The sequence below is a fragment of the Trachypithecus francoisi genome, unplaced genomic scaffold (genome assembly GCF_009764315.1).
Source record: "Trachypithecus francoisi isolate TF-2019V2 unplaced genomic scaffold, Tfra_2.0 Lachesis_group3, whole genome shotgun sequence".
NCBI classification, from domain to species: domain Eukaryota; kingdom Metazoa; phylum Chordata; class Mammalia; order Primates; family Cercopithecidae; genus Trachypithecus; species Trachypithecus francoisi.
In genome coordinates, this window is record NW_022681468.1 from 48,097,040 (window position 1) to 48,121,901 (window position 24,862).

Consider the following 24,862-nt stretch of genomic DNA (forward strand, 5'->3'; position numbering starts at 1 on the left):
ATATGATTTACCACCAAATCACCTTAGCCTCTACCTTGTTTATGAGGACCCATTGGAAAGTAGCAGGAATAAGACATGAATGTCTTTGAAATTTAATGAGGTGAGAGGACACATGGGTACTGAGTCTGGTGTTAAGCACTTCTGATCTCTGCTAGCCACCATGGGTACCACAAAGATGTCTAAGAGATGGCCCTGTCCTTCAATAATTCACAATGCAATACAATGAACAGGCATCAGAACCAGAGATACAGGGGGAAAGCAAAGTGAGATCTATTTCGAATGGGGTAAGCCAGCAACTAGGTCCTCCCTCCCTACCCTAGTTGTCAAATATTTCTTCTAAAACACTCTTCTCAGGCTGGGGGAGTGGAGAGGCAGCTAAAACGTGTCTTCTATAAAGATAATTCCATCAGATCCTGTCACAAGTAAGGTCCTTTGAGGAGCAGACTCTGAAATGGAGATGAATACACGGCATGTTTATTAGGAGTGCTTTGGGGATCAACAACCGTGGAAAGGGAAGGGTGAGGACTGGGCAAGTGGGAGAAGTTAGGCTGTGATACAGTCTCCATCAATGTCTCAGGTGACCTCTTAGGAGCTCTGGAGTGAAGATGATTCTTCAGAGTGGTGCTTAGATGGGCCAGGACCTATGAACCACACATCAATCAATTTGATATGAGGTATCCTGTATAGAGAAGCTCTCTTCAGCCAGGATCTTCCCAGAGAGGCTGACAGCCAAGGGCACTGTGTCAACAAAACCCCAGCAGCTGGGAGAAGAGCTTCTTCAGTGCTGAAGGAGGATCTGGGCTGGCACATCACAGCATCCAATTCAGATCCTTGCTCAGGCTAAACCAAATTCCATGTCACTATTCCACAAACTTCACATTTTTTGAAGATGAATCCTACCCAAAATGTTGAGCCTATCTAGATAGGTTCCTCTGTCTGGTTACATTCATCAATGTATTAAATGAGAAGAGAGCATGACCTGTGCTGTAAAACAGGGCTATGACCAGTCAAAGGCATTCAAGGCAAAAAGAAGCTTGGTCTTTAAAAATTCTCATTGCACACATCCAAGGCATTGCCAGTTCCGCTAGGTGGGGTGATGGGACAATGCCTCCAGGTGCCTCCACAATTGGACATTACTTTCATCGTGTGTTACTCTCTCTAGACAAATGCACACACAACTGGAAAATTCTCTCAACCTGGAGAGAAGGAGGGAAATTTGAGTAACTAGTTCTGTCTCTGTGTCAGTTTATACCCCAGGAACATGGGGTGTAAGGTCAGGTGGACACACAGTAAACATTAATCTCTTTTACCCACTACCTCTTATCCTCATTTTGTGGAAGCAGCTTTTCCTGCTTCTCCCAGTTTTCCAATATAAGCCCCGAGGCCTTGACATTTCTAGTTTGTTTGTTTAGAGATGTGGTCCACCTCTGTCTCACAGAGCTGGAGTGCAGTGGCACATTCATAGCTCACTGCAGTCTCAAACCCTTGGGCTTAAGCAATCCTCCAACCTCAGCCTCCCAAGTAGCTGGGATTATAGAAGTGAGCCTGCTAGTTTTTTATTTTGTGACATATCTGGCTACAGAGTCTGCACTTTTCCAGGACAATCTGTGTACTCATTGTTTACCAGACTATCGGGCTCCATATCCCAGCTGGAGGATTTATCCACCAAGTGCTCCTGGGCAAATTACCTCACCCCTCTGTGATATGGTTTGTTTTTGTAAAATGGTCATAATAATAATCGTGTATAATATATATAACTGACATATATATGCTATACCTATAATGTGCATATTATTGATATATATACACATGAAATATGTATGTGTGTATATATAGTTATATATTAACGGAAATTAATATGTTGATAAACAGCACTATTCTTGGCTCAAAGTAAGTGCCCAATGTTAGCCATTATTAATATCATTTCATTTTCATAATCACCAAGGTGTCCTCAGGTGTCTTCCTCTATGAGGCTGACAGTAAACGTTCCAGTCTTCTCATCTTTGCTCATTCTTTATCATGACCTCTTCTTGAGCTCTCTCTTCCACCCTCCTTGGTGGAGACTCCCTGACCCCACCACCATACAGCCATCTTTCCCATCTCTGCACTCCTATAGAACTTTTCTCCTGGATGCCAGACCTTGCCTTCTGTGTTGCATCATTAGTCATCATGCCACATGTGTGTTTTTGGTGTATCCAGTATAAGGTGAGTTGCTCATTGTCAGGTTGAAAATTGAGATCAAATATTGTCAGTGATGAGCTGAGACTCATAATACTGAGGTGAGTATAAAAGAATAGGTGGCTGTTTACAATAAGTTCAAGTCCCCCAGCCTAGATGAATTCTATGTCAATTGCTCTGTTTTCTAGTCGTTTCCTTCCTTGCTTTTCCCACCATAGTGTCCTACCTGCTGGACAAAATTCCCAGAAACTCCTTCCCTCCTTCCTTCTTTAGGTTCCTTTCCCCTCCTGCTCCTTCACCCCTCCTTCATTTCTTTCTTTTGTAAATATTTATTGTTCAACTTTCATGCACAGAGCACAGGAGATCCTTTGGTGAGTAGGCTGAGTAGGGTCCTTGTCCTCCGGGTATTTACAGTTCAACAGGGAAGACAAAAGTAGGCAAGTGTGGTATGACATGGATGTTGATAAGGAAGTTTGGGAAACCATAGAAGTACACAACTGGGACACTGCTCCTCCCAGGGGAGGGAGAATTTCTCAGGAAAAACCTCAGGCTGTATAATGAAAACAAGAAATGTGAAAAACTAGAGGCATCGTAGGTGGAGATAAAAGACTCCTCCAACATCTTCCCTTTTCCTATTCTTGACCTTTTTCTCCACAGCTTTGGACTGAGTGGTACCTGCCTTTAGCTCATTCAACAAATATCCACGGAATGACTGTTGTGTGTCAGACACTACACAACGAGCAGAGACACAACAGTGAATAAGACAGAAACAGCTCCCTGCCCTCATGGAGCTAACGGTTCTATCCTAGGCCGGCCTGAATTTGGTGATGTGTAGGACAGTGTATGAGTTCTAGGCATTTCACATGTATTATGTTATTTAATCCTTGTGATAGCCCTCTGTGGTAAGTACTATCATTGTCTTTGTTTTATTGATAAGAAAAATGTGGCACAAAGAGGACAAATAACTTACTCAAGGTTCAATAGCTAGTTCGAACCTGGACTGTGCCACTAATAGCTGTGCAGCCTTGGCCAAGTTACTTAATCTTTACAACAACCTTATAAGATAGGGTCTATTCTTATCCACATTTTATAGGTGAGACAACTGAGGCACAGACAGATTAATCCATCAGAACACTTAGCATCATGCCAAATGATGGGTGCCATTATTATTATTATTATTATCGAGGAAAAAGGTAGGAGAATGGAGAAGTTCCAGAAGCCTGGAGATGAGCAAATTTGGTTCCATTTTTAATAAGTGTATGATTCTACCAACTGTAATCTGATGAGCTGACATAGGTACTGAGTAAGATTCTATTACAGGTGGTTGAAAGAATTATTTGTGAGTCATTAAAAAGGTAGCGTAGGGCACTTGCATTCACAAAGAGCAAGTTCTCTCCTCTAACTGTTTCTCACATTGCATTAAATATGTTAGGTAGACATGTCTTAATAGCAGCATATAAAGTAAACCATAGGGATTTTGTTTGACAATAGGCACAATGTATTTAGTCTGCTTGGCTTGTCATAAAAAAAATCACAGACTGGGTGACTTAAATGACAGACATTTATTTTCTCACAGTTCTAGAAGTCCATCATCAAGGTGTTGGAGAGTTTGGTTTCTGGCAAGGGCTATTCTCTTGGCTTGCAGATGGCCCACTTCCTTTTTTTTTTTTTTGAGATGGAGTCTCGCTCTGTCGCCCAGGCTGGAGTGTAGTGGCGTGATCTCGGCTCACTGCAAGCTCCGCCTCCTGAGTTCATGCCATTCTCCTGCCTCAGCCTCCTGACTAGCTGGGACTACAGGCGCCTGCCACCACGCCCAGCTAATTTTTTGTGTTTTTAGTAGAGACGGGGTTTCACCATGTTAACCAGGATGGTCTCAATCTCCTGACCTCATGATCCACCTGCCTCGGCCTCCCAAAGTGCTGGGATTACAGGCGTGAACCACCACACCCGGCCACAGATGGCCAGCTTCTTGTTGCATCTTCACATGTCCTTTCCTTTGTGCACATGTAGAGAGAAAGAGAAAAAGAGAGCTTCTTTTTATAAGAATAGCAATCCTATTGGATTATGGCCCAACCCTAATGTCTTTATTTAATTTAATTACCTTCATGTAGAACCTATCCCAAAATACAGTCATGTTGGGGGATAGGACTTCAACCTATGAATTTTGGAGGGACATAATTTAGTTCATAATATTCCACTTCTAGTCCCACAAAATTCATGTCCTGCTCACATGCAAAATACAGCCACCTCATCCCAACAGCCCCCAAAGTCTTAACCCGTTCTGACATCAATTTCAAGTCTGAAGTGTTATCCAGAGATCATCTAAATCAGGTATGGGTGAGACTTGAGGTATGATCAATCCTGAGGCAATATTTCTCTCCAGATGTAAACCTGTGAAACCAAGTAAGTTATGTGCTTTTTAATACAATAGTAGAATAGTTAGAAGATAGCCATTTGCATTCTAAAAGGGAGACATTGAAAAGAAGGAAAGGATGACAAGTTCCAAGCAAGTCTAAAATTTAGGAAGGCAAATCTCATTAGATATTCAGGCTGGAGAACAATCCTCTGGCTGGATACTCTGCCTTCCAGGCCACTGGGACAGTGATATCACCCCCATGTCCCCAGGCAGTGGTCTGCTCCCACCCCTGAGGCTTTCTGTGCGGGCCATCGGGCCTGCTGAAATGGAGAGGCCTCACCCTCTGAAACCATGGAGGAAGCACTCTTGCCCCATGGGCCTGTGGTGACAGTGGCAGCCTTGATGATGTCTGGATCACTTTTGGGGTCGTTTCTCTCTTTTCTTGAAGGATAAAGTATGTTTGCAGTTAAATAGCTTTATGGGCCAGGCGTGGAGGCTCATGCCTGTAATCCCAGCACTTTGGGAGACCAAGGCAGGTGGATCACTTGAGGTCAGTAGTTTGAGATCAGCCTAGCCAACGTGGTAAAATCTTGTCTCTATTAAAAATACAAAAATTAGCCAGGTGTGGTGGCACACTCTTGTAATTCCTGGGAGGCAAAGGCAGGAGAATTGCTTGAACGTGGGAGGGAGGCAGAGGTTACCGTGAGCTGAGATTGCACCACTGCACTCCAGCCTGGGTGACAGAGCAAGACTCTGTCTCAAAACAAACAAAAGAAAACAAAACCCAAATAACTTTATTATCTCATCCTGTAGGATCCCAGAAGTTCAACAGCCGTCCTTCATTCCATCCTTTTTTTCTCTCTGTCTGCTTTAGTCTCAGCTTGCAGTGTTTCTGCTGTTATCATCCCATCTACATCTCTGACTTTTGTTGAGATGACTGATTAAATCTGTGCTTCACATCCAAACCAATTTCCTATCAAAGGGTTGCTCAGCCTCACTTGCAATGTTCTCTTCAAAAGTTATCTTCTCTTCCTAAGTTCTCTGTTTTTTGTTTTTTGGGTTTTTTTTTTTTTTTTTTTTTTTTGCAATATGAGGAGGCTGAGCATTTTCCAAATCTCCAAGTCTAGTTTCTTTTTGCTTAACAATTCCCTTCAATGTATCTCTCCCCTCTCATATTTTACTATAAGTGATAAGGGGAAACCATGCTGCTACTTCAAAACTTTGCTTAGGCATCTTAGTTAAATATCAGTTTCATCACCCACAAGTTCCACCTCCCACAAAACCCTAGAACAACGGCCCTGATGTTTTTGGCACCAGGAACCAGGTTCATGAAGACTCTTTTTCCACAGACTGAGGGGTTGGGGAGGGTTTGGGATGAAACTGTTTCACCTCAGATCATCAGGCACTGATTAGATTCTCATAAGGAGTGTACAACTAAATCCCTCACATGCGCAGGTCACAATAGGGTCTGTGCTCCTATGAGAATCTAATACCACTGCTGATCTGGCAAGAGGCAGAGCTCAGGTAGCAATGCTTACTTGCCTGCCACACACCTCCCACTGTGCAGCCTGGTTCCTAACAGGCCACAGACTGGTACCAGTCTGCAGCCCAGGGACTGGGAACCCCTACTCCAGAACACATTTCAGCCAAGTTCTTTAACACTTTATAACAACAATCACCTTTTCTCACTTTCTGATAACCTATTTTTCATTTTGGTCTGAGACCTCACCAGAATGGCCTTTAACATCCATATTTCTACCAACATCCTGTTCACAATGATATATGTAAAGCTGAATGATATATGTAAACCTTGAACAATGCAGGGGTTGGGGCACCGACCCCCCCGCCCGCCATGTAGTCAAAACTCTGTATAACTTTTCACTCTCCCAAAACTTTACTAATAGCCTACTGTTGACCAGAAGCCTCACCAATAACATAAACAGTTGATTGACACATATTTTGTAAGTTAAGTGTATTATATACTTGTATTCTTACAATAAAGTAATGTAGAGAAAAGAAAATGTTAAGAAAATCATAAGGAAGAGAAGCTGTATTTACTATTCATTCAGTGAAAGTGGATCATCATAAAGGTTTTCATCCTCATCTTCCCACCGAATAGGCTGTGGAGGAGGAGGAAGAGGAGGGATTGGTCTTACTGTCTCAGGAGTGGCAGAGGCAGAAGAACATCTGCATAGAAGTGGACACAAATAAAACCTATGTTATTCGAGGGTTAGCTGTACTTTCTAAGATAATAGAGGATTTTCCTATAGCTCTCCTCTTTTCTTTCTGAGGCCTCATTAGAGTCCTGTAATATCACCTTTAGTATCCATATGTATATGGATATATATTTTTTTAGTATCCATATATATGGAAATATTATATATTATATATATATATATTTAAACCAATAATCCCTTCAAGGCAATCTAGCCTTTTTCTAACACCACCTCAAAACTCTTTGGTATAGTCCTGTAACCCAGTTCCAAAGCCACTTCCATATTTTTAGGTTTTTGTTATAGCAGTCCCCATACTTCACAGTACCACACTCTGAATCAACCTGCTGACTCTGCCATAACCAAATACCACAGACTAGATGACTTAAACAGCAGACACTTATTTTCTTACAGTTCTGGAGGCTAGAAGTCTATAATCAGGGGGCCAGAAAATTTGGTTTCTGGTAGTGGCTCTCTTCCTGGCTTGCGGAGGGTCACACCTTCTTCCTGAGTGCATTATACACAGGTAGAGAGAGAGAAAGCTTGGTCGCTCTTCCTCTCCTTATAAAGGCACCAGTCCTATTAAGTTAGGGTCCTACCCTTATGACCTCATTTAAACTTAATCATCCTTGTAGGTCCTATTTCAAAATCAGTCACATTGGGTGTTAGAGCTTCAACAAGGGTATACCCTTGGAGGGGGACACAATTCCATTCATAACACACAACATGATAGTCATCAGTGTGACATAGCTACAGAAAACACCAACTCACCTTTAAAACATTGATATATTATTATGTTAGTAGAAGGATGGTGCTCTGAACACTGTATCTTATCTCATTTGACTATGGGTGCCTCACTTGAAAATGGGAAGGGAAAATAAACATTGAGCATATCCTACCTATGGTATCTTATTTAATCCTCATGACAACCCTGTACATTGTCGGTATTACAGGTCCCACTTGAAAAACTTAGTGAGCAGTCTGTTACCTAAAATCACCCTGGGTATCTTGCCAGGTTAGCCAGCTAAGTGAGTGGAGAAGCTGGGGTTTGAACCCCCCAAAAAAGAATGATGGGAATATGGGGTCTTACTGAAAAGAGAAACTATGAGGAAAGGTTGGAGATATTGGATGGTTATTCTGGGAAAAGAGAATTTCAATAGGCTCATTTACTATGACTCCAGAAGATAGTGCATAGATGAATTGGTGGAAATTACAGGGAAGAAGTTTTGGAATTAATATATACAGGTGGTCCTTCATATCTGCAGGTTCCTCACAGAGGGATGACGATGTGAAGGCAGCCATGACATGATGGAGGCAGAGACTGGACTGATGCAGCAGAAAGTCAAGGAGCAATGAGGATTGACAGCCACCACCAGAAGCTAGAGAGTGGCAAGGAAGGATTCGGCCCAGATCTCAGAGGAAGCATGGCCCTGCCAGCACTTTGATTTTGGATGTGAAGCCTCCAGAACTGTGAGACAATACATTTCTGATATTGTCAGCCACACAGCTTGTGGCACTTTGTTATAGCAGCCCCAGGAAACTAATATGCTGTTGGCCCTTTGTATCCATGGGTTCCATATCTGGGAATTCAACCAACCATGGATCAAAAATATTGGGGGAGGCCGGGTGCCATGGCTCACGCCTGTAATCCCAGCACGTTGGGAGGCCAAGATGGGCAGATCACAAAGTCAGGATATCGAGACCATCCTGGCTAACACGATGAAACCTTGTCTCTACTAAAAATAAAAAATAAAAAAAAAATTAGCCGGACGTGGTGGGACATGCCTGTAGCCCCAGCTACTTGGAAGGCTGAGGCAGGAGAATTGCTTGAACCTGGGAGTTGGAGGTTGCAGTGAGCCAAGATCATGGCACTGCACTCCAGTCTGGGTGACGAAGCGAGACTCCGTCTCAGAAAAAAAAAAAATTGGGGTAAAATCAATAAAAAATAACAATACCCTGCAGATACTGAGGGATGCCTGTGTAAAAATTTGCTAAAATTTCCAACTCTCCAAAATAGAGCAGATCTTTTAGGCAGCGTATTATGGTGCTCTTTGTTGGAGGTGTTCAAAAGTTCTGTTGGGGGAGACAACACAGTGAAAAGCGTCAAATGAACTGAAATGGTGAGTGGGCTTAAATGTTCTCCACTCTTCCAGGTTTTATGAAATTTTCTGTTATGATAGAAGGAATTTCACAAGAGCAAATTTTGGAACATGAAATTCTGAATATTTTAACCTCTGGGCAATAGAGTACTTCAAAAAATGTATCTGGCACATAATTGTTGCTAATTGGCTTCTACATGTTTTCTTATGTGAAGATGGAGTCAATTTAGTGGGAATCTATTTGAATTAAGTTATTAGAATAAAAAGCTCATAAGAGCCATCTCTATTTATGACAGCTGGAAACTATATCCCAAGTATGCCCTTGTAATTACATTTAGAGTTGCTTATCTAGGGCACATCAAAGAATTAGATGCAAGTGGTCATTGCACTAATGAAATGCTTATCTTCCTCTGCTCATCATACTGAAGAGCTTTTAGAAATGTCTATTTGGACTCTTCTTCCACTAGTAATTACTTGAATGGATGTCAGGGCTCCCAAGCTCTATTAAATGAAAAGAGAGACCCAGATTAATTCTGTTTCTATGTAATAAGTATGTTTGAAAGCAGAGAAAACAATTTCCAACATACTCATAAATAGATCCAGATTGAGATGCATGAAAGAATAATACTCCTTCGTCCAAAGATACCTACTTTATAAATAAGAAAGCAAAAATAAGGCTTGAGATCTTCTGGTGAACCTAAAATTAAACTTGCATCATTGCTCTTCCATTAAGTATTTTCCATAAATTTAAGATATGTGGGTTATGACAATTCTCCAGATATGCTTGCACTCCATTGTTTGGATTTCGAATGTGTTTGGGCCTGACAGCTCTTGGTTAAAACCTCTTGTGAGCCAAAAATACTTCTGGCTGCCATGCCCATCCCACCCATCCAAATGTTTCTGGCAAATACGCTCAATGGGCAAAAGCTAAAATCCCCCAAGAGCTCCTGGCCTGGGGAAACTTTTGCCAATACTTTATTTATCCTTAGTATCAAAAATAAATGCTCACTTTAAAAAAGAAAGATCACAGCAAGTTTCCCCAGTTGGAGAATACTAGCAAATAAAACAAAACTTTAATGAAAATTGAAAGTGGTTGGACTACCAAAAGACATTCAGATGGAGTGAAAACATTTTAATTATTCAGAGGAACTTTTGACTTCCTATGACCTTTCAGGGTGCCTGGGACCTTGAGGCCAACTTTTGCTTTTCTTAGCCCTGCTTTATGTCTTAAAATTCCAGCTTCCGTTTTTGCCTTGTATCTCAAGCCTCCTCTTCCTGCCCATCAGCCTATTTCTTTATCTAAAAGAAGGCTTCAAGCAACTAGTCTAAGAAAACACTCTGCAGGGATTGCTCTGCATGGGTACTAATTATTTTAAGCCACATTTGTTTGTTATGTTTTACCTGCTGGGGTGAGCCTCACTTGCCATGCAAGCTGCCACAGGCCAGCTTTTGCTTGGAACCCAAACACGTGTTGATTCCACCATGACATGAAGACTCAGTGAGAGGAGCATATTGGGCTGTTTAGTGTTGCCATTGCATTACAAACCAAACATGATGTCAGCTTTCGACAATTTCCTTTGAAGAACTTAGCCGTTGACTGAACGTGGAGGGAAAAATTTATACTCAATTGAGTAACTTGATGCTGGCTAGAGAGCTGAGAATATCATTGACACGTGAAGAATTTGAATGATGCTGGAGGGCTCTGTGTTTTACTTTCAGAAATTCTCAGGTTGGGTCAAGTGTACAAGATGATTACTACCCAGTCAGGAGGCCAGGAAACCTCATATATACACGTCTGCAATTTGATAGGGAGACTCCAGGCATAATCTCTACAAACAAACTACTTCTTCAGAACTGTTGTGTGAAATGGCTTTTGTCTACTTTTCTTTTGGGATGATGGACTGAGTGACAAATCAATAATCATGCTGTTCTGTTTGTGGATGATGTCTGTGAAGTAAGTGACTGTGTTGTGATTTTTGAGGGGCTCTGAAACTTCGTTTTGGTTCCAAGTCCCTGCAAAACATCTTCCTTTCTAATCCTGTGAGGCTCTGAAATACTTTGACAACTCTCAGGGTTAGAAGGAACCTCTGAGATCAATGTACTTCTACTTTCTTCTCAGGGAAGGGAATCTCCTCTATAACAGTTTCATGCAGGTACCCAGATTTCTTACACTGTAATTATCTAAAAGAGGAGTCATATAAGGATGTCAAATATTCCAAGCAATCGCTGTTACTGTCCTCTAATTTGCTCATGACAGACATTATCAATGAATCTTGATCCTCTTTCCAGCGGATCCCAGCCCCAGGGCCTTAGAAACCTTTCTCAGACTGCTACCTTAGACTCTTCTCTATGCTGCTACCATCTATCCTTTAGTGCTGGGCAAGAGAAAGTTCCATTTTCCACTCCTATTTTAAGGCATCAAGTCCTTCACCTACATCAATTCAATTAGCCATGCATCTAGTAGGCCTGGAAAGAAGATTTGCAGGACATGTGGATTTTCCTCTCAGTATTTTTTCTAACTAAAGTTTTTGTTTCTGTTTTACATAGTTGTGATATGTATGTACCAATTTTAATTTAACATGAGAAGCATATTTCAATATTATAAGCACTTGATACACATAACGTTAAAGGCATGTATAATATTGCATATAATTTGATTATTATTTAACTATTTCCTCATTTTGAATATTTAGTTTCCTTTGAATTTTTTCTATTATAAATAATGTTATAAATATGAGGAAATTAAATTTTACATATAGAGATTTTTTTCATATTTGGGATTATTTCCTTAGGCTAGATTATGAGAAGTGGATTTATTTTAAGACTCTTAATAGATGACTCAGCTGTTTTCCAATGGGTTATATCAATTTATACTCCAATCATGTATTAAATTACCTATTTCATCAACCCCTTGCCAACTTCACATATATCTTAAAATGTATAGGCAACAATTGAAGTTGAAGTTGCTTTTCTGGGATTCTTGACATCTGTGATTTGGTGTGGTGTGCTCATCCCTCTGTGCCATACTGCCTTCTGCTAGGGGGCTATCAGGTCTCTGGGGCATTTAGAACCTTTCCCTGATTTTCTAGGAATTGGCCTGTGAATTTCCCTGTTGTTAGGTCAGAGATTACAGTTCTCTTTGCCCTCTGTATAAATTAATAGCTTGATTTTCTGCTTCCAACATCTTCTGTCCTCACCACTAATAGTAAGAACAATTACTACTGCTGCTACAAGTACTACTGATTGAGCTGTAGTTCTGTACTGAGTGTGATTCTAAGTACTCCACAGGTAATATTTCATTTAGATCTTACTGCAACGCATTGAAGTAAGTGTTATCATCCCCAGTCCACAAATGAGTATAATTAAGTGAAACTTTGAGAAGCTCAGTAACTTCCCCTAGGATATTCAACTGCTAAGTAGTAGAACTGAGAACTGAATTGGGGCTCTACCTTATTTCCCGTCCCAGACTTTAAACCACTCTGTGTTATGCCTCTACATCTCTGAGCTACCCACCTCTAACTCAGTGTGTCCTTTGGCTCTGGAATCAATCCAGTTCTGAGTTAAGGAAAATTAAGGCCCTCTAGCCCAGCATCTGAAATCACTGTTGTTGCTAGACCAGCTCTGATTTTGTGCTCGATTCACACTAAATGGACTTTTGCCCAGTAATGTTACTGAGAAGACACTAGGAGAACTAAGGCTGATGAGAACATTCACTACAAGGCAGCCTTTGCAAACAATGAAAGAAGGTTGTCCCAGGGTGGTAACATAGTTTGTGTTTCCTCTCTCAATAGCAAAATCTAGCTACACTTCAGCTTCTGCTTCTGCCTTTTTCTTGTGAACAAATCCCCACCTTATTCCCAATTCCAGTGACTATGCTTTTTCCTTAGTCTTGATAACTCCCTAGTAGCTTAGTTCCTGTAAGATCTGCAAAGGAATCATAAAATCTACCTACTAAATAGTGACAGGAAAGGGGGAGAGGGGAACGCAAGTAGAAAAAACCTTGAGAGCTTGTGAATATAAGGTGAAATATAAGGCTACATTCATTCACATGGTGATACTCACCCGTGGATCTGGGCTCAAATTATGCCAAGTACTTATGGAGCTAGTCTAAGAGTTTGCTGGGATAGTTCTTGAACACCTGAATTTGAAGATGGCTTCTGAAATAACGTAAAGATATCAGAACTCCCTTGGCATACAAGAAGGGGTCAGAAAGCTCAAGGGTGTGAGAATGTTAGAATAGATTTATGATGTATAAACTCACAGCCCATCACCTGACTATATACCCTAGCAGAGTCTAGAGAACACTTTTCATTTTGGTAAAAATAAATGCACTGGTTAGTGGGACAGTCACATCTTTGACATACTTGGTACTAGCTATATTGTGTAAGCCGAGGCTCAGACTGGGTAATACTGCCATGACATTGAATTCTTTACTGCCAAATAGGGTTAATGGGACTGGGGAATGGCAGAGACCAAGTGGTAACTCTGAACTGGGTATAATGATACCCTGGTGCTCTGCGCAGATCCGTTGTCCAGGGCCAATGCACCTTGCTATTGAGAATATTGGTTAACAGCCCACAGGTGTGTCTTTCACGGGAAAATGCCTCATACAGTTTGCTAGGCATTGGTCTGAGGCTGATAACTGGATATGCAAAGGTCTGTCCCCTTGCCTTAATTTTGTGCAACTCTGAAGTGCCATATTGGTTCTAGAGCTCTCTGTTGAATTAACTGAGGCCTCAGTGACAACCGCATTGTAAGTTAGTGTCATCCTCACCGACTCTGCCCTCTTAATTTCCCTCAGGTGCATCTCCTGAAAGCACTCCCAACAGGTCTTCCGTATGCAGCTTTTCAGCACAGAGTGTGTTTCCAGGGGACACAATAGAAGACAACTGGTTCCACAAGTGTCCTAAGAACCAGATGCTAATATGAGATTTGGGGGCTGGATGATTCGCCAGCTACCTGGCAATGAGAACACCATCACTGATAACAGGTGAAGTATGGTTAGCCCCCAGCATGCTGTCACAATGCAATTTAAAAACAATTCGCCAGTGGTCAAGTGGGAAGGGAGATGGTGGGTGGGGATGCACTGTCGGGTGTAGTATCTCTGTTGCCTAGAAGGCATGAGAGAGATTATCCTACGAGGACAATGGAGTTGTGTGGCTACTGTGGAGTATTATTGATTAGTTGAAGAGGAAATGTCAGGCTTGAGCAATTAATGACCAATTCAAAGCAAAATATGAAAGCCAGAGGGCCTGCTGGGTAGCATTTAAGGGGACCCTAATGTCTTGCAGCCAAAGCCCAGACAGAAAGGAGGACCAGGTTCAAGACTTAATCATAAAAGCAGTGAAACTTCTAGTCAAAATCAGTGTGGAACCCCATGATTTGAGATGGGACTGTCTGGGTGTATGTATATAAAAACCTTGAACTCCCAAATTCCCTGAAACTACTGGATTGACAGAAGGGATCCCTCCTTTTTGTCAGAAGATAATGGAACACCTTTATTGAAGGGCATGATGAAAACTTAGATCATGCAGGTGCCTTTAAAGACTAAGCTTATCTCTCTCTTACCTGCCCACCTATCCCACCCCCAACCTCCCTTTCTATAACCATACCAATATTAAAGATCAAATCTCAGCATAGCACACTGGGAATGTGCTAGGGCAGCTAAGGAAGGAGACTAAATACAGAAGGGAAGATATGGCTTGGAGAGTATACTTGGGATTGGTTCCTGAGGGTGCTAAATCAAGGGGATAGAACACAAAGTTGAAAAATAGTTTATTGAAATGGTAGCAATCTTTTTGTGATTCAGGATTTAATAACCTGTCAAGAACCCCAGAGCTGGTGCTAATGAGAGCTCCTGGAAGCTTCTTGGAAGCTCAATGGCCACACTAAGTGAAGAAGTACCAGAGGTGCCATGGTAGGTAGTGGAGGAAAGAACTGAAGGACATAAATAAGGGAGAATGCTGAAATGGATACACTACATAAGTTTAAAAACTCCCACTAACATATTTATGTTACCTTCCACTGGAAGGTAAGGGGCATCAGAATCCTTGAGATACTCAGTGGTGACTATCCTCTTACCCAGCTTGGGTCAAGGATGATGGTGGACATACTATTACAGAACCAGGCTGTCTGCAAGCAATGCAGTTTTGGTTAGCAGTGCTTAAACATCAGAAGCAAGGGAGGTGCACTTACTGAAATTAGCAGTAAGGCCAGAGTCGTGCCAAGGGAGGTCTAACTTGCAGGAAGCTATGAGATAGCTAAATAGCAGGAGCAGGTGGCACTGTTGCATACAATCGTGCAAGGGAAGAATATGGTTGGTGCTCAGTATAACCACTGGTGTGGCTCTGGATTTTTTTTTTTTTTTTTTCTGAGGTGGGATCTCACTCCGTCACCCAGGCTGGAGTGCAATGGCATGATCTCAGCACGATCAGGCAATCCTCCCACTTCAGCCTCCCAAGTAGCTGAGACCACAGGCGTGCACCACCATGCCCAGATAATTTTTTTGTAGAGATGGTGTGTGGGGGGAGTGGATTCCCGATGTTGCCCAGGCTGGTCTTGAATTCCTGGGCTCAAGTGATATACCCACCTTGGCTTCCCAAAGTGCTGGATTATAGGCATGAGGCACCTGCCTGACCCTGGCTCTGGATGCTTCTATGCCTAATTTTAACAATAAATAGAAAAATACAGTAGTTATAGCCTTAAAAATGAGAGTCAGGATCATCTCACCAGACAACTGCTTAGGCCAGCAGAATTGGTGAGGGGCGAGGTGTGCCTAGATCAACAGAAAGGTGAAGGGAATTCAAAATGGATGATAGAAGAAGGGGATGATGAGTAGTAGTTATGGCCTCCTAATTGCACTCTGTGTCAGGGGAGGAGTAACCTGACATGTATTCAGGGTATGTACATAGGCTCATGGGCCATGGAAAATAGTTTGGTTGACTAGTGAGTGGTCCAGAAGGAACAGGACTGGAAGATTGGCAATAGGTTAGTCTGGGTAAGAGGCATGTGAAAACCCTGTGGAAGTGGCACAAAGTGTGTATACCTTCAAGTCCTTGTGAATATCATCCAGAGGGCACCTACCATGGAGGAGGCTCTTCACAAACAGGTGAGGAGTCTACCCATCCAGTAGAGGCCAGCTAGCCTTTTCCCCTAGCCATCTTCATGCTTGTTAGTGGCCCCATGAATTCAGTGGCCATTGTAGAAGGAATTGAAGTTGTACCTGGCCCAGTAACATGGGTCTCTCTCATTAAAGCTCATCTAGCTGCTGCCACTGCTGAGTCCAAACTGCCAGCAATGGAGACAGACACTGAGCCCTCCATCTGCCACTATTCCTCAGAGAAACCAGCCAGCCACTTGGTGGTAGGTTACCTGCATTTGACCTCTTTACCTGGGAGGGGTGGAATTCAGCCTTACTGTAAAGAGTACATACTTTGAATGTTGGTCTGCCTCACCTGCCTGCAGGGCCTCCACTGTCACCACCATCTGATCCATCCTTATCATTTCTCTCATAAATGCTCTTAGGCTAAGTGACCCATTTTCTGGCAAAAGAGATATGAAAATAGACTCATGACCAAAGAATAACGGTGTGCCTCATCACCCAGAAATACAGAATAAAGTGTTACCAGTGTTTCTTTAATCACAGAGTCTGTGATTAAATGGTAGATGAATCTTTGGAAGGTTCAGCTAAGGTGTGGGTTGAACTGGGGATACTTTGCATGATTGTGGCACTGTCTTCTGGAAAATGGTATATGTATTGAACAATGGGATGGTATATGGTACTTTATCTCCAATAGCTAGAATATATGAGAAGTAAGGGTGGAGGTTAGGGCATTTCCACTATCACACTTAATGACCCTCTTGTAAAATTTAGTGTTCTTGTTAGCAGAACATGTGATATATACAGCTGCCCCTCAGTTCCTGGATACCCAAGGATACCAGAATCCACGGTGTTCATCCCTTATACAAAATGGCATAGCATTTGTACATAATCTACTCACATCTTCCTGTATACTTTAAGTCATGTCTAGCTTACTTACAATGCCTAATACTACGTAAATGTGATATAAATAGTTGTTATACTGTATTTTAAAAGTTGTACTATTTCATTGTTGTATTGTTTTGTTTTATTGCTTTTTCTGAACACTTTTGAACCACAGTTGGTTGAATCTGCAGATGTGGAACCTGCAGATACAGAGGACTGACTGTATTATATATTATATATAATTTATACATGTAATATGTGTATGTGTATGTTATATATATGTGTGTGTGTATATATATAATGTGTGTGTATATATATATATATAATGGCCATGCTGTAAAGCATCAATTCGAGACCCTAAAGGTTGCAAATATGCCTTTCATTTAAAGCAATGTGTTACGTTTATGCCAATTTAATCTTTAACATTAATAAAAGGCCAATTATACTCTTCAAGAGTAAGATGTTTTACGAGAAAATGACAAAAAGATACATGTAATCATTGCAATGCCAGTTTACCATCAGATAGAACGTGCAGTAATCCTTTTAGCAAGCTTAAGCTTTTACATATTAATGTCAACATTGGAGAGTGGGAAGATGCCTTTTACAGCATTGCTGAGGTCCTTCCAATGCAGAAATGTCTCTGCTGCTTGGCCTGATTACTAGCATGTGCTGGGGAGAATAACGCTGTTTTGTGGGCTCTTCCCTCCTCACTACTGAGGCCTGGGGTGGTTTTTTAAATGCAATGCTGTACAGAGATTAATAATGAGGAGGGGAAAAATTCATTTAGATGTTTGACAACATCTCTGTGACACTCAGTATGGGTCTCATATGGAGTGGATTTGCCCTGCAGAGAAACGCTAGCAATACCTTATTCTTAAACATACGATTAACCAGCTGCCAGAGACAACAGAACATTTAAAACTCCTATTCCAATCACCAAGTTACCATCTATAGGTCTCAGAGCTACTAAAATGTATTTAAAAGTGAGCCGCAAGACACAACGTGTGTTTCCTTATATGTAAGACACAGGGCGTGAGCCAGATGAGAACCTTGAGAATCCCTTTCTGAACTACAGCTTCACTGTGTAAAGGCAAATAAAGTAACAGAGAAAAGCAAGCTGTTGACTCAGGGAAGTGAATAAGAAACAGAATACATCAATGGTAAGTCCAAACACAAATTCTTTTCATGGCGAAACAATTAAGGCTGTTCTCATCCTTTCTGAAAGCTGAGCTGAGGAGTCATCTGAAGATATTCGTTCCCGGATATCTGCTAGAGGAAATATCTACCTTTCTTTTAAGCTTGAAAATTACAGAGCAGACAACTCAACTGTCAATGAAGAGTGGCAAGGATAACTAAATGTGAAAATCTATTTGGCAATGAAAATGAGCAGGGAACAATGCAGGTAAATCTCACAATGTTGAGCAAAAGAAAGACACAAAAGAATACACACATACACACCATATAGGCTGGGCACAGTGGCTCCTGCCTGTAATCCCAGAACTTTGGGAGGCTGAGGAGGGTGGATCGCTTGAGCCCATGAGTTCAAGAACAACCTGGGGAACATGGTGAAACCCCATTTCTGCAAATAATGCAAAGTTAGTTGGGGATGGTGGTGTGCACTTGTAGTTCCAGATACTCAGGAGGCTGAGATGGGAGGATCAGTTGAGCTTGGAAAGTTGAGACTGCAGTGAGCCATGGTCACCTCACTGCACTCCAGCCTTGGTGACAGAGTGAGACCATGTCTCAAAAAAATAACACAAAAAATACACACATACATATTATATGGGTTACCTTTGGTGGCTCATGCTTGTAATTCCAGCACGTTGAGAGGTCAAGGTGGGTGAATTGCTTGAGCCTAGAAGTTTAAGACCAGCCTGGGCAACACAGCAAGATGTCATCTCTACAAAATATTTAAAAATTAGCTGGGCCTGGGGGCAGGTGCCTATGTTCCCAGCTTCTCAGGAGGCTGAAGTAGGAGGATCACTTGAGGCCAGGAGTTCAAGCTTGCAGTGAGTATGATAGTGTCACTGCACTCCAGCCTGGGCAACAGAGAAAGACCCTGTCTCAAAAAAATATTTTTTAAGTATACATAAAATATAAAAAAAAAGTTTTTTAACTATACTGGACTATATTGTTTAGAATGGAGGCATAAGAGATGGAATTCTAGGGAGAAATGAGAAAATAAGCATCACAGAACTCAGGACGGCACTTGCACGCTTGCTTCTGGATGGTGCAGAAGGAGGTTACCACTGGGGAAGGGCCCCCACTCACATTCTCTTTCTTGACCTGGATGGTGGTTACATGCTGTTTGTTTAATAACTGTTTTATAAATATTATAAATATATTGTGTATATTTTTCTGTATGGGTATTGTTTTCCAATTTAAAAAAAGAGAGGTATAGAGAAAAATATACTTAAAAACAGTGTATTGTGTTACCCAGAACTATCTCATTTTAACATGTTCTTTTAAAAATAAAATAAATGGAGCCAGGCACGGTGGCTCACACCTGTAATCCTAGCACTTTGGGAGGCCGAGGCAGGCAAATCAGTTGAGATCAGGAGTTTGAGACCAGCCTGGCCAACATGATGAAACTCTGTCTCTACTAAAAATACAAAAATTAGCCAGGCATAGTAGCGACTGCCTGTATTCCCAGCTACTCAAGAGGCTGAGGCAGGAGAATCACTTGAACCCAGGAGGTAGAGGTTGCAGTGAGCTGAGATTGTGCCACTGCACTCCAGTCTGGGTGACAGAGTGAGACTCCATCTCAAACAAATAAACAAACAAACAAACAAAAACAAACCAAACAAAATATAAAATAAAATAAATGGGATTCTACAGATGCAATGAGTTCTTCTCCATGCATTCCCTTGACCCATCCTCCTTCCCCCTCATTTGAAGCAACTACAGCATGAACTTGGTGTGTAATCTTCCTGTCCTTGTTTTTATAATTTTACTATACATGGATATACATGAATAACTTATTGTGGATTTTTGAAATTTACATTAATTCTCTGTGACACATGTATTATTCTGGCAACATGTTTGTGAGACCTACCCATGTTGCACACATCAAAGGGCTCGGCTTCTCTGTGTCTGTTTCTTCATCAACAAATGTGATGAAAATAATGGTCTCTATCACACTGAGCTGTTGAGAGGTTGAAATGCGTTAATATTTATGAAGTTTCTTATACATAGAAACTTCTTAGGATATATGTGCCTAAATAAATGGTCTAGCTGACTAACTTCACCTGCTGCATAGGGTGCCATCAAATGAATATTTCCTCATCCATTTCTCCACTGATGAACATTCAGGGGTTTCCCATATTTAGAATTATAAACAAGACTGTAATTAATAGCTGTATATTCCTGCCTTTTGAAAACATTTATTTGGCATCTCCTGCAGACCTACAGGGGCAGGCATATTTTTTGGCTCTGACTTTGATAAGAACCAGAACCGGAAGGAGCCCCAGACAAGGACCATTTCAAGTGTCCATCACATGCTGAATGTGAGCAGGGCCTCATGTCTTTGAGAGCTCAAGGGCAGTAGTTAAAGCCTGGGGCTTTTAAGGATGAAGCTCAAGAGGACACGCAAACTATCGCAAGGACAGAAAACCAAACACCGCATGTTCTCACTCATAGATGGGAATTGAACAATGAGATCACTTGGGCACAGGAAGGGGAACATCACACACCGGGGCCTGTCATGGGGTGGGGGGAGCGGGGAGGGATAGCATTAGGAGATATACCTGATATAAATGACGAGTTAATGGGTGCAGCACACCAACATGGCACATGTATACATGTGTAACAAACCTGCACATTGTGCACATGTACCCTAGAACTTAAAGCATAATTTTAAAAAAAAGGACACGGGGGAGGAAGGGGATCATCAACATATACTGGGCACTTAGTCTTAAGTATTTTGTCTACTTTATCTCATTGCTATAGATGGCACATATTGTCTTCATTTTTCAGATGAGAAAATTGAGGCTTGATAAGTTAAAGAATGGGCCGGGTGTGGTGGCTCATGCCTCCCAGCACTTAGGGAGGCAGAGGTGGGAGGATGGCTTGAGCCTAGGCGTTTGAGACCTCCCTAATGTAGCGAGGCCTTGTTCTCCACAAAAAGGCGGGTGGGGAAAGACACACAGAGAAAAAAGTTAAAGAACGTGATTAAGAACACATGGATTATAAGGGGAGGAGCTGGAATTCAAAATTACTAATGAAAAATTGAAGGATTTAAGGTCAGAAAAAAATGGGTTAACAGTTTACCTCAGAGGTAATACATACATTAATTAGCTTCATTTAGCCATCCCACAATGTAGACATATTTGGAAACATCATGTACACCATAAACATATACAATTTATCATTGTCAAACAAAATAATAGTAAAAATTTAACCCCTCTGCAAGAAAAAAAGAATAGAACACACATATAAATATCCTGGGTGCATGTGATAAATACAGATGATGAGGATGATGATGACGATGATGGTTAATACAATTTCCACAAGGTGAAAATCTGCATCACAAACGGATTGTGTTTGGCTGCAAAATAAACTTCAAGGAATATTGGCTTAATTAAAAAAAATAATAAGCAAAACCAAACAACGGAACAAGTTTACCTCAAAAGGGGGAATAAGAAAGAATAATTGGATCAACCCCAAAGGCCTGCATCTTGTAGCAATCCCAGCCACACTTAGGCTGGGGCCCAGACAGGGCTTCTCTCTCCAGATCATGTTGAGCCTTGATCAGCATCTTTGCCTAACTCTGCCCTTTGCAAAGGCCCAAATTGTTCTGGGGATTTTAAGAGGATGGGGAGCAAGGGAAGAACTGGGGTGAGAGAACAGAAAGGGATATGCTACAGAGATGATTATTGAAAGTTGACAGCTGCCAAACACACTGTGTCCCTGGCAACACCTGTTGAGTGTGCCGCGGTGGTGGGGAGGGTGAGATGAAGAAAGACAGCTGTCTACATGCCAACAGCAGCAGGATGCTGTGCTGGGCTCGTGCTCTGCCAGCAGAAGAGGAGCCAAACTCGCTGGCCCAGATTCAAATGGCTGGGTGTCCACTGAGTTTGCCAGTGAATAAGCCCAGGGAATACATTTGCATTAACACCGCTCAGCCACCTCCCTCGCTCCTGCCTCCCATCCCTCCCCCGCTGCATGCAACATCGTTCTTCTTCCCAGAATGTCATCTTCAGGCTGCTTTTCAGAACCTGTATTTCAGTGAAACATGAGGTTAGGCAGATGCTGTCCTGAATTGCCTCGAAGGAAGCCAGCATCAGTAGTCGAGAGCAAGACAAAAAGCTCCATCTCAGGTTTTTGGCAGTTGGCTAGAAAAATATGCTAGGTAATTTTTAATTTTTTTGTGTATGTGAAAAGAAAGAATAGATGGGGTTTTACATTTTATCTCATGCAAACATTATTCTCACCCAGACCCTTCCTTTATTTGAACAACTTAAAAGCTGGGGAATTCTCAGCTAAGCTGGGAGAGTTTTACAATGGCAGTGGAATGTTACTGGGAAAGTTTAGTTCTGCCTGCAAAATTGTTTCCTAAGATGGAGAAGTGTCAGATATGTCTAATTTCTTCTTATCTTTTTTCAGGGCTCCAGGGAGACCCTGGAGGAATAAAAAGTCTCATATCTGGATGAGGAAGTTTTTCTCTGCACAGACCACTGTTAGTGATTTGGAAAAGAAATCTCTCTCTATATATATTATAGCATATATCATTTCAGCCACTTCATGCCAGCATGCATTAGAGGTGGCGAGAGAGATAAAGCCTTAAGGAAGAGAGAAGCTTTGTGGATTACTGTTCTGATAGCCTTTCTCCCAGAGGTCTTAATGAGTGATTAGGCCTCAAATGATAGAAATTATCCCATTCTTCTTTGTGACCTTCCAACCTTGCCCATGAAAAACCCCAAAACCAAACAATTACATTTCTTGGAAAAGGCTTTCATTTCTATGTTGTCCTTGTGAAAGAAGATAATCAACACTTACTCCTCATTCCTTTCTTTCTCAATGTAAATATTTTTGGAGTAGCTTTTAGTTGAAATAATTAAGTAATGTTAGAAATTGTCAGATAAACAACATGCTTTGAGTAAAATATTTATTTTAGGAATTTACCTTACAAATACACATATATGTATATAAAGACACATGTTGAAGAATATTCACTACAGTATTTTTTTTCAAGTTCACTACCGCAAAAGTCTAAAGAATAACCTATGGCCCATCCATAGAGCATTTTTTTTTTTTTTTTTTTTGAGATGGAGTCTCACTCTGTCGCCCAGGCTGGAGTGCAGTGGCCAGATCTCAGCTCACTGCAAGCTCCGCCTCCTGGGTTTACGCCATTCTCCTGCCTCAGCCTCCCGAGTAGCTGGGACTACAGGCGCCTGCCACCTCGCCCAGCTAGTTTTTTGTATTTTTTAGTAGAGACGGGGCATACAGCATATTTTTTTATTGATAGTGCAGCCATACAAACACTACTATGCAACTGGTTAAAAAGAGTGAGTTGGTTTCATATGTATAGACATGGGCTAACCTCCAAGACATATTAAGGGCAAAATGTAAGGTGTAGAATAATGTGTACAGCATGCTATCATATTTATGTAAATAAAAAGAAAATATACATCTATGCATATCCACATTGACTCATTCTGGAAGAGTGAACAAGAAGCACCTAACAGGCAGTTACCTCTAGGAATGCGAGCCCAGTGATGGGAGGTGGGAGACCAAGATTTTACTGTTTATTGTTTTTGTACTGTTTGAATTTTTTCTATTACCATGTAATGTGTCACATTTTCAAAATAATTTTAAAAAGTAAACTAATAAAATTTATTCCTAAGCTCTAAATTGAATATTAGAATTTTTAATTTCTAAGTTCTTTTATTTTTAAACTAGTTGTGTATGATATCACACACCATTGGCTATTACTACATATTAGTAACTTGATTCATTGAATCTGCCTGGTTGGTGACTGATTAGAAAATATGAGCCACTGTAGTCAAAAGATCCATTCTGAGTATAAATTGAGATGATTTTTTTTCCTTAGTCACACAAATCAGCTCAAATACGTTGTTGCTCACTGTCAATGAAATAAGATGGCTTTTAAGGACTTAATTGCCATAATTCTGCAATAGCATTTGGATGCTGTATTAGTCCATTCTCACACTGCTATACATGCATACCTGAGACTGGGTAATTTGTAAGAAAAGAGGTTTTAATTAGCTCATGGTTCTGTGGGCTGTACAGGCTTCTGCTTCTGGGGAGGCCTCAGAAAACTTACAATCATGGCGGAAAGTGAAGGGGAAGCAGGCACATCTTCACATGACTGGCAGGATAGAAAGAGATAGTGAAGAGGAAGTGCTACACACTTCCAAACAACCAGATCTTGTGAGAACTCACTATTATGAGAACAGAAAAGGGGAAATCCACCCCCATGATCCAATCACCTGCCACCAGATTCTTCCCCCAACATTGGGGATTACAATTCAACATGAGATTTGGTTGGAGACATGAAGCCAAACCATACAAGGCCTCCAAATCCTTATATTGAATTTTGAAAGCATTTTGATGCTTTCAGCTTGCCTTATTCTTGTACATACATACCCACCTGACTCCATTTCTAATAAATAATGGGAGGACTGGTGAAAATTTTCATGGACTTAGGATCACACTTGTCATATTTATCTACCTTCCCAGCAAAATGCTCTCTTTTGTCTCCTTCTCCCTTCCACCTTTCACTCCACAGAAAGCAAGTCAAATAAATACATTGAGAGAGGGGAAGTTTTGCCCATAGAGTTAGTAAGATATCAAAATTATAATACTGTTCTTGAATCAAAGTATGTGGAACTTTAAATCAGAGGTAAGCTTGTTCCCTTTGGGGGATTTGGGGTCAGAAAATCTGAGTTTCTGTCAAATTAACCTCCTGATTCTCCTAGTTTCAGTTTGTAATATAATGGTGTCTGTCCATCTGTGGGACTGATGGGAGGATCAAATGAGCTAATGGCTAATGATAGAGCCCTTTGGAGCT

At 41.3% G+C, this 24,862-nt stretch overlaps 1 long non-coding RNA gene across 2 annotated transcripts; it reads left to right on the forward strand.

Annotated features, from left to right (window-relative positions):
• The first annotated feature begins 7,069 nt into the window (after positions 1 to 7,069).
• LOC117069593 lies at positions 7,070 to 23,022 on the forward strand. 2 transcript variants are annotated; one of them, XR_004431593.1, is made up of 5 exons: positions 7,070 to 8,217; positions 13,648 to 13,836; positions 16,102 to 16,208; positions 17,854 to 17,990; positions 22,435 to 23,022. It is a non-coding gene; the product is annotated as an uncharacterized LOC117069593 (long non-coding RNA). The 2 variants fall into 2 exon arrangements; XR_004431592.1 differs by lacking the exon at positions 7,070 to 8,217 and adding an exon at positions 9,083 to 10,800.
• Positions 23,023 to 24,862: the final 1,840 nt, after the last annotated feature.